The sequence below is a fragment of the Ruditapes philippinarum genome, unplaced genomic scaffold, assembly GCF_026571515.1.
Source record: "Ruditapes philippinarum isolate M1 unplaced genomic scaffold, ASM2657151v2 ctg473_1_1_1_1, whole genome shotgun sequence".
NCBI lineage: Eukaryota > Metazoa > Mollusca > Bivalvia > Venerida > Veneridae > Ruditapes > Ruditapes philippinarum.
In genome coordinates, this window is record NW_026864528.1 from 248596 (window position 1) to 260739 (window position 12144).

Consider the following 12144-nt stretch of genomic DNA (forward strand, 5'->3'; position numbering starts at 1 on the left):
AAACCCAAAAATAATTCGAAGCACTAAGATTCAATTGTTACGAAAAACAGTTTGAACATTTATGATTATTTTTGTTGCACAGAACCGACATGCAAATAGCAGTCCAATTTAGTATTCGCAAAATAAAATTATCACAAGGATATTTAGGTAATAGATGAGCAAGCTGTTACGAGACTTCTTACATGTCTGTTTATTTCAAATGATGCCGATAACTTCTTAACCCGTAATACACAATACATAAGCCCCGTATTACTATGTCATGATACAAATACAAAAGTCTCAAAATAGCACTAAGAACTTAATACTACAAAATCAAATACATTAAGGACATAATACAAAAGTCCAAATACATAAGACATAATACAAAAGTCAAAATACATAAGACATAATACAAAAGTCAAAATACATAAGTCCAAATACAAAAGTCAAAATACATAAGTCAAAATACAAAAGACATAATACAAAGTCAAAATACGTTCTGGTCTTTGTCTCTACATTGACGATGTTCATCTCTATAAATGTTTTTTATTTGAAAGCTGGTCGAGTTGCAATCAAAAATGAAGTCAAGAAGTCAAATAAAATTAGAGCATGCAGGTGGTCTGGTGTGTCCATCCGTCTGTTTTGATGTTTGTGTCTCCTGCTACACAATACTGTTTAACATGCTACAAGTAGCTGAAAAATTTACAGGAACAATACAATTGCTTATTTGCAATAATCAGTAACACAGTCATCATGATCACTGGTCTGCTCGCGACTAGTATTTTACACAGGGTTATCATTCTTTTTGTGATTTTCATGAAAACATGTTCAAAGTGTTCATAAGATTATTCTCAATATTGGACATTTAAATGAGTGGTAAATACTAGATCACTTGGTTAAAATTTTAGTCTGGTAACTGTGTTTTGAATTTTGTCAAAATCTAGATTAATTTAACGAACGAATCAATGAATACGACCATTGCGTAAAAATAATGTACTTTTTGAAAGAAATAACAGCATCGTTTTTAGTGCAGTGACACATATTTTTGGGTGCTTTATTAATTGACGTATACATTTAAGTTTTCTATGAGATTCAGTTATGATGGTGAAAGATTTATCAAATTTCTATATATCCCTTGGTGTATTTTCAATAAATTATCCTAGAAAGCTTATTATTTCTTCTTTCAGAAACAGCGAGGCACTGGTAGACATGCCATATATAAGTTGCACCTTGGTGGCTCATTTGAAACTCGTGGGAAGTTAAGACAAGTTACCGCACGGAGAGGAGCCGGTACAAGAATTTCGATTTAAAAAGAAAAGAGCAGAATTGTCCAGGAGTTCTAATTATGCACTAGATTTTCTTTCAGATTGAAAAAATGAATGGGAAAGTTATCCGTATTGGTGTGACCTGTCCTACATATACGGGAAGTTATCTCAAATATTGTCATTGCAAATGGGGAAGGAAATGTTAATTTGCAACATGACTTTGAAGTCTATCGAGCGTGGTTTTTCCTCTCAGTACTTTTTTATATTTGAGAACATTCTAAAAACAGTAGATTGACGGTAGAGAGCCAGTTAGACGATGTAGATGATAAAGCATTCCGGTTCTTTAACTCATTTTGATAGTAAGATGACCAAACACCTGGTGAAATATGTGTAAAGAACACTAAACTTTGCAACTCATCCATACCACGCAGATGTTTCACAAAAAATCTGTTCAAAACCATTGATGACTGCTTCTTGACACAATTGTAAGTGATCTGACGAGAAAGAGATGGGTATAATTCCACTGTAATGTTTCATAAGTGACAGGCTAACAGTAACAATCTATTTTGAGCCAATCAGATCCGAGTTCTAACACTAATCTGATATCCAACAGCTAACAATTCATGAAAAGGAATTAATCATACACTGACCAGTTGTGGGTTTGGAAGCAAGAAACAACGGAATCATACTTGGAGTAACTTTTATTAAAGAACATATTTCTGGTTGCTATTTTCAGTGGTATACAACGAACTCTTTTGCAAGTGGACCTACCTTTGTTAATCCCCGTAATGATTCCTGTGAAATACTTGGTTGAAGGTATCAGATGAGATACACTTTATGAATGTGCAGCTGTATCAGAGACGTGCGATGCAAGCCATCTGGCACCTCTGCCCCAGCTTTGCTGGTGTGCAGAAACTATCAACAACACTCTTCACCAACACTGTTCATGCACCTCAGAGATTTTACCGCTCGACGAAGTTAACTGATATCAGTCTCTCTCGATGACGAGCCTCTCTCCTCTCGATTCTGCTAATGAATCTGCCCTTAGTCGTGTGCTTTCATCTCTCGCTACCTATTAAACCTGTGAGCGCCGCATCGACAAGATCGCGTATGACACCCCTCTCATAGTGACTGTTACCCTCCGATTCTCCCCAAGCATCCTATTGCGCATCTGGATCCTGCTCGTCTACTCTACGCGCTTACTAATGTCCCAAGCCTCGTCACCTCTCGCGATCCCCTCCCCAGAAAAAGTCGCGGAATCGGTATATATCTGAATCCTCCATGCATTGAAGTCGCACTGTTACAGATGAACGCACTTCAAATTAGCGCAGCCTCTCCGCGAGGTCAGGAAGCTGAGTATAGCTGCTCTCGCCCGCGTCTCGTGCAACGGCCACTGCTCCTTCCGTTAATCCCATCGCCAGTTGGGCTCTCCAGCCCAGTACACCAAATACGACATCTCCTGCATGAAGGCGCCTCCTGCTCTATGTTCGCTCCCGTGCCTTAACATACTCTCGACGAATTGTTAGTCCATCTGCCTCAACTCCCCATCCATTGATGCCGACAGTCTAATGAATACTGTCCCTTACAGTCTCATAGAAACTAAGTAATAGTAGACATGCTATACTATGCTTTATAGCCAACCTGAATCTCATCGCCATTGCCCAGCCTCATCCGTGTCGAGTGAACCAGACACTGCACATCGCAGCTCATCGTATATGCCAGAAATCTTCTCAATAGACGACTGGCTTGTTCTCAGACGAGCAAATTCTCACACGAGCCCTAATGACTCAATCCCTCGCACGTACAACGGCGCTGATTGCTCTCACCTAGCATTTCCATTCTAATACGGGCTAGCATAATCGTCTGCCTCGTACCTGAAACTCTCGCTTAATCGCTAGTTTAGGTATGGGACCTTAAAATTGGGGAAGGCTCTTTTTTGGAACAGTTAATTTTGCACATTAATCTTTTAACTCCAGTTGCATTAAAACTGTAAATAAGGCGAATTAACTGTCCAGAAGCTCTTAACGGAGTAAGTTCTCAGCAGGTAGGATCACACAATTTATACTGTTTATGTGGTATTGGTATATAATTTAATGCATTACACATTGATTTGTTGAGTACATAAAGGATCAAATTTAGATGACCACTGTTGGTGATACGATGCCAACAAATCCCCCTTAAAGTCCACAATGCTGAAAGATATCCCAGATGTTGCTTACTTTGCACAACAGTTCTCATTATATTACATCGAGAACTTAAAGCCACGTGAGAACCCATCATTCGTGTTCGATACATACCTTTCAGATAGTATGATACATTATGGGTGTACTTGTGAGGACTTCTCAAATTTCGCTAACAATAATATATTAGTCTTCTGCTACCACCTATGCACCAGGTATGCAACCACGGTAGCCTTATCTTTCAAGGCACCTCGAACTCCTTTTGTGTTGGACCCGTAATAGCCACTGCATCTTCAACCCATCAATTCTCGATCTTTCTGCTTGGGGCATTGGCAGACTATTGACATGTTTTCACGCCAGCTGATCTGTCAATGTGGGCGATTACAGAGGAAGATGAAGAGAAATGAAGATCAGCTTGGTGAACAATTTAATAAGAATTGATGCAGTCAAGACGCAAGTCCCACATGCTCATTAAGCCGAAGTAACGTCTGTTACAACATGGACTGTCATTTCGCCGTAGGAAGATGTAGACACTTGTTAAACCAAGGGGCTGAACTATCTGATCCAGATAGCAGACCGTTTAGCGACTGAATTCCCACAGGATTTTAGTAAATAAACTAGATATGAACGGGTATGCTGCAAGTAAAAGTTGTATAATGTGACATAAATATACATTGTCTTGATTGATATATGAGAGTAGACCGTCAAAGTTTATATTACATTAATAAACTTTTTTCCCGAAGGAAGCTTATGGGGGAGTTATTGATGACTACTCGTGGCTCGGTCCATTCGGTTCGGGTTGTTGGCTTGTTGGTCGGTCGGCTTCCGGTGCACAACAGCCTGGTACAACGCATCGCTTTGAATTTTCTTGTCCGGCAGTCAATCCCCTCGAGGATTACCATGGTTGGAATCATACCATATGGATACCTCTATACAAAATGTCCAAGCGGCATTGCAGGAAATGCTAACTCACTACTTTCTGTAAGTTACTCTCCTAGAACCGCCGTCACACTGCACTAACGATAACTCCTTTTGTCGTCAATATACCAGATTATCTGTTCCCTCATATAGTCCTATCAGTTTTCCTCTCCACGCCCCTGAATTCTCGTAGCCTAGCAATCTGATCACGCTTTGCAGAATACCTGATACTACCTATGTATGCGTCTATCGCAATAACATCATCAGAACATCCGCTTCCCCTAGTCCCGGCCTCCACTGCAGAGAAAACGCTTGTCGAAGTAAATCAGTTATCATAACTCTTTTGACAAATTACAGAGCTTTTTTCTTTTTGCCCTTGATATCTTCCTTGTCCGGAGCATAACTTTAATAGCACGGGTTCGAATTCAATTGCAACTTTCATTTACATGCCTTTGTTACTTTTTGTCCATGCATAACTTGAAACTATGGTTAAGGAATTCATAAACTCTTATCAATGGTCAAGCACAATGAAAGAAGTATATACAATAGAACCAATAACTACATTTTCAGTATTTTGTTAGAGTTATTGCCTTTTCTTTTACCTTTGGTCCGATGACATACTTAAAATTAATTTTTGAATTAAATGCAATTCATACAATCGTTTAAAGCGCTATGAGATGAAGTGCAGCTGCTCAAAGAAGCGTAACTCTTTCTGACCTTATATTACAGTGTAATTCAAGTTCACCTTTATCAATGCTTAAACACATTGACTGGAACGTCGCAACATTACAAGAACCGCCACAACTATCTTTAATTGCCAACCATTAACTCAATTTCAATTATTTAAAAGGTATTCTAATTACTAATAACTCCATCATGATCCTTCTCCAGCCAGGCTCGTCGTGTTTGCGGCGCATCAAAGTCTAAGAATAATCCACTAGCTATTGAGGTACGGCAACATCAGTTTGTTTTGTATTGGCTGTTTTCAAAAACTATAATAAATTTTTGGTTCTTGATATAGTATTTTCAAATTTTGTTTAAAATTAAGTAAACTTCATTGACTGATTTCAAAACATATTTAAGTTTTAGTTCTATGCCGAAGTGAAAGTTGGTTTATAGGTTACATTGTTTATTTTTTTACATTAAGACTTAAATATTGTCAATTCTTATTTCGTTAAATATACCATTAATTTGTTTATCCAGATTAATTTTGTATAAGCGAGCTCTTTCCTTAAAACATATTTTTTTATGAGTGTCCAGTCTTTAAACGCTAAGCAAGGAATAAAACAAATGGACATAGTTTAAATAAAATGATTTTCGTGTTAGTAAACAAATATTTCATTGTTTGATATCACCAGTGCGCAAGTTTCAAGGGGTTGTTTGAATAAGTTCTATGTAACACAGTATAAAAGGGACACAGAATAGATAGAGTTTATGTACTTTTAATTTACTAACTACTTCCTTTGTTGTGTATTGAATTTTAATCGATATAATAAACAATTATATACATTTATATAGTATATCACAACTATAACAATATTATAAGACATATATCCTGTAAAATCTGCAATGTTTGGAAGTTACATTGTGGGCATCACAGTACAACATTTTGGGAAACAAGCATGTAACGTAGTTAGCCCTTGTATCAGATTGCTATCAGATCAAATAGCCTTCGTGTTTCATTTCTTATCTTTTTGTATTACTTTAATTGTCCTTGAATTGACCTAAATAAGTAAAAGATTCTGGTTTCAAAGGCACATAACTCAAAAGTGAGATCGCACGAATTTACCAATACACCTACGCAACAAGCAATTCAAAGTTAAAATTCTGATACTATCTGATAGCATTTTGGTTCTTTGTTTCTTTTTTCAAAATTGACATTTATTGCCATGACTTAATTATTGTATGAATATAATAAATTGCTCTTACTTTTATGATATATTTACATACTCTTTTATTTAACTCCCATATTATAAAACCCCATTTTTGCGGATGAACAGCTTACACAACATTACGTTTCGTTACAATCCATTTCTTTTAAACAAGGGGAAAGGGGAGCGTTAGCCTCTTAGGTGAATGTTGTCTGTCCCTAACCTTAGGACTATGGGTTCGAGTCCTACTTCGAGCCATCTCCATGTTTCTTCATATGTCACCAGTACTGGTTGGTTCAAGGGTTTTGATTTTTAAGAAAAAACCTTTGCAAGAAACTTGTTCCGCAAACGATCTAAATGACCTTATAATTAAATATTCTGATACTTTGAACGAGAATTTATTAAGGGCACATATGAGAAAAATTATTCCATGGCTTCATCAATAAGTTCCAGTAGGTTCCCTGTATAGTTCCTAGGAGCATCTATGTACCTCCGATGGGAAATGCGCGATGTCAGGCTTTTATAATTTTTACCACAATCAGTTGAAAATTCTTTAATGCATTGTTGTCCTTACGTAAGCCGTACATTTTCGCAAAACAAGCATCAACATCAATTTTGATTACAATCTTTCCATAATTGTGGTCCGCTAAACAATTCCGGAACGAAAGTTACATTAAATCGGGTTTTCCATTTGGTACCTCAGAATTTCTCTGTTTACGTTATGGAATGTAAGTTCCAATTAAACCGCTATTTTCTGTCAAGCTCGGCCTGAATCAAGCTCATAAAAGAGAATTTTCAAGCATTCAACATGTAAAGGATTCAATTCATCACACTCTTGATTGTCTTTAAAATCTTTGAAAAAGGAAATCCCCATTGAATTCGCTTGGCGTCTCATAGTTCCCCACCTAGGCCTCTATTCGTTGATTTTTGAAACTCTTTTTCCGTATATAAAACTTTTAAGTCCCGATATACTATCTGTATCATTGTACGCGCAAAGGACACGTTTTGGAGGCAAAGACAGAGTTGAATTTTCTGTTTCCCTTATTTCACAACGTAAGAATTCAGGGAACAACCCGAAGCGGCTTCAGCGCTTCAAGATAATTACATAGCGATGACTGAAGGGTTGTTGTTACTTTGTGACACTTCTAGCCAAAGTATCCTTCTACTGTAACCATCAATAGCACCGTGTATACAAAAGCCATATGGTTTCAGTTTATCGTAACCGTCTACGTGCCATACATAATTTGGCCCCTTTATTCTGTACTTGCGTCTTTTTAATTCTGTGGGCTTTCCGAAAATTAATTCCGTCAGGGTCAATAGTTTTCATAAATGAAAGAACTAATTTCTAGGAACTCTTAATTTATGTTCATTTGTCAAGCGTTTCCACATCGAACGATAACCAATGCACTGACCACTTGTCTCAATTTCCTTGGAAATATAATCAAGAACAATGTGATCTGGTGTGTATCCAGTTCGACGTCGTAAGTTGTTACATTTATGTACTCTATTAAGCTGTCGCAACGATATTTTAATGTTATTTATAACAAACAACAAAAGAATAATTTCCGGAACCCACAGTAAAAATAGTGTTTCACTAATTCAAGCCGTGTACTTCCTGCTGTCGATGTGTCTGTTATGTTTGAAGGTGTCACTCCTAATACAGAGTTAACCTGTTGTATCCAAAGACAAAACCAAAAGCTATGGAACGCCAACATATTCACTTGTGATATCTGGAAAACAGAGTACGTATACATATAAGCTCTTATTCATACTTATAAGATGTCAGACAAAATATTAAATTTATAAAAACACTGCTGTATAAAATGTCAATTGCAATAATTATTCAAACATCATAGTTATCAGTGTGTAGTTTTTTTTTTTTTTTTTTTGAAGTCATATAAATGTTGCTAGGAGAAAAAAGATTAAACAAAGACGGAGTTTGATTAAATGGCCTGAAAATTTTATACACAAAACATAGCCTCGCCAACAAACCGTCGGTCTGTTGATATAAGCGAGCGGGTTGATAAGTAAGACTATGACTGCTTAAATCAAAATTGCACCGTATACAGGAATAACCTTTATATTTGAAAATTAAAAAAGAAGTTGAAAAGGGAGATAACTCTATTAATAGAGTCACTAACCTTGTATGGGAGATAATTATTCAAGTTAGGAGAAATACAGTACTGGCATACTTTTTAAATTTAACACTTACCAAATCGTCTTCTGCTTCATTATCAGATTTACCTCCAACGTCCATGAAGGGTGCATGTGATGAAACTTGCCCTTTTGCCGCTGTTTTGTCAAGTCATAATACATAAGACAAAAGTCATAATACACAAGTCATTAGTCATAAGACAAAAGTCCTAAGACAAAATGGCACTTATGGGCTTCCGTAGTACGAAATCTGTACACAATTTTCAAAATAGAACATGGTTTACGAATTAAAGAAATGGTAGCCTTCACACATTAAGATTTGCTTGTACATCTTAGTTTTAATTGGTGTTGTACTTTAAAATCCTACCGTCTGTTGAGGCCTTTACTTTTTATTTGAGATAGATTTCCTCTTCAAGTGATATATAATTCATGTTTTTTATCAATAACTCTCACTTCACGAATTTTTTGGACAACCCTAACCAGTTATCTTCCTTAATATACTACAATCTTAAAATCTATATTTAGCTATTATGGGAAACCAATTTCCGCACCATTATGCAATTACATACTGGGTACCGGTATATATAATTTACGTATTAAATACTTTGTCATTCACGTGTTGACGGGTAACAAGAAAGGCGTGTTGTACTTTCATTCTATTTTATCTGTTCAAATTAACAAGTTAACAACGATATTATCACTTTATCAACAAAGGATATTATATATATAATATTATATATTGATAAATTCATTAAGTAAGAACTACTTTTATTTTGTCTTAGTCAAAGTATTTAGACATGTTAGTATTATACTCATGGGATATATCAACTTATGAAATATTGATGAAATGAAATTCGTATTTTCATTTTTGCTGTATTTTCACTGTAAAAACGTATTTTTCAATAAAATGAAACATAATTTTCCGTGTCGGACTACTTTCTTCTAAATTCACTTAATTTAAAGGGTAGTTTTTGCTAATTGTAATGTGAATTTTAATTTAAAAAAATGTATATAATAAACAGAAAATTTAAGCTTTGTCTATAACTACAAAATTCATTTTCTTTTATTCTTTTTATAAATCTTTTATTAACCTAAGTGAAAAAACTTAAATATCCTCAATTTGATATAATGTATAAATGGAATATTGTGGAATATTGATGAAATAAAATGCATATTTCCATTTTCGTATTTTCGAAGTAAAACTTTATGTTTTCACTGCAGTGAAACATCATTTTAGTACAAAACATATTGTGTTATTTGCGTTACACTAATGTGCGTAATTTAGTAATTCAGTAAAAACACGCATGTTATGATTGTATCAAATTTGTTCAATAAATATAATATTACATCTGAATTCATTTATTTTTTACCTTGTTGATTAAACATATTTAACATATTACGTCATTCCGGAACAGATTTTTTTTGCTTCTCTCGTGTAAGTGATTCATACATGTAGCTTGAGTTTTCTGTTTATTATTTACATCTTTCTCTTTTTTGACATTACAATTTGAAAGATTTATCCTTAAATTTTGTGTACTGGCAGAATTGAAAAGAAATTAGTCCGGCAAGACGCCAGTGAAAATACGGAAAATATGTTTCTCTGCAGTGAAAAATATTTTTTTCCAGTGAAAATATGGAAAATGATAATACGCATGTTATTTCATCAATATTTCTCAATATTTCATTTATAAGTTTATAATAATCATGTGTATTAAATAACTGAGATATATGTATTACAAATATTTTGATAATCGACCATAAATGTATGGAAATAAATAAATCTTACTAAGTTATTTATTTATTTATTCGTCTCATCTATACACAACTACTTCTTAGGGGGACAACTTCACAAACCAAATTTTAGCAATTTACTGAAGAATTGTCTCGCTTAGCTATACACATTTCATATGATTATTATCATTCTTTATATCATATATGTTATTTAAAAACACATGATAAAATATTACTGACCATCAATAAAAAAAGTTAAACAACTTTTATGTTACTTAATACAAACTGTAATGCAGTTTATAAATTATATTAATGAAGATCTAGACAAGTAAATTGTGTGCATCATTTGCTCACTCCGTTTTCCATATTGATTTGATTTTTCTAATTATGAAAATGACCCAACGGCTATGAATTGAAAAAAAAATATGATTTTCAATTTCTGAATATATTTATTAACTATATTTAGCACATCTTCCTGTTGTTGTTTTTTTGCGTCCCAGCTGACCAATGTAAGAAATTCAAATTTTATGTTTTTAAGCTTTTAGACTTCAGCGGAGTTTCTTTATTAAATAAGTCGTTTATTTTTAATTTTTGTGATTTTGATAAATACATAATTTTTCATTTCATAGATTTTAATCCATTACAAATATTTCGAATGTATGGTCAAGTGTTATGCTGGTAATTAAAACCGCGGTGCTCTACTTTAAAATCCCGTACGATTAGCTTCGGAATCCGATAATCACCGACAACAGGTCATTGAATATTCAGATAAATCAGGTCAATATGGCCAAACAATAACACAGTACAGTACGCCTGACCTCTACCGTGACCGCTGGTACTGTCCTCGGATGATAACTTGAGCCTTTGTTTACATAACAAAGACCAATAACAATGCGAAAAATAGGTTAGGCAGATCAATGCTACAAACTATAAAAATGAAAATAAAACTACACGTTATCATATGTCTTGTTAGCGCAGTAGGTTGAGCAACCGTGTCAGTAAGGTGTTTTTCCCGTACAGGCAGAAGTTCGATTACTTGTCAGACACATTTTTTTTACCTAAGATCAGTCAATTGTTCAGAAAACAAGTTTGACCGGTTTTTTTATATACATACATGAATATGAGATCGAATATTTTATTACAATGCGATCAAATAGAATAGAAATAAAAATAATAAATATATACTATAAAATAATATATATTATAAGAAGAAAACAAATGGAAAACGAAAAATAAATAACTAATAATGATAAAAAACAGAGCAAGAACAAAAAACTGTGGTTTTAAAATGGCACTACGTGGGGTTCGAACCTATGAGTAAATAACATTAAAAGATACAATAACTTCGATCTACCGGCAGAGCCATAACGGTAATACACAAACGATACCGTAAGAATAATGCTATATAGTATTTGTGAGTTATTACTTTTACGATATCGCATAATAATCCAGATAACCCCGTTTTTGGACTTTCCCATGTACCGTTAAGACCAAATTATCATCCTAGGACAGTATCCCATTTTTGTATACATGTATATATATATCCATTTGCACTTAGGGAACATTCAAGCAAGGTAAATACCTTTTTTACTTATTAACGAAGTTTTGCAACGTTCCTTTTTGCAATCCCATATGCAAACGACTACAGGTTCAATTCACTGTTAAATGCCTTTGCAAAGAAAAATGATGTTAAGATTGTTTTATAATACATTTGTATAATTATGCGTTTGAGTTGTTTTCATGCACTGGTCAGTGCGGGTGAAGAGAAGGGGTAACAATTGACTATATAAAACAAATTAGATTAGTCATGTATCTGCTTTTACACGGACATAACAGGATTTGGACAGAAAGTCTTCAAGTTGAGCATAAAAACCTGTTGGTCACGTTTAACTCATGAAAGTTGCAAGCCGTTCTTTATATAACTGTAAACACATGTGCTAACATTGAGGCCCTTGTCACCTACTAGATAAAAACAACCGGTAAAAATATATCTCAAGTGACTTTGAATATGAATGATATAATCAAGTGACTTCATGAATCGGGTAA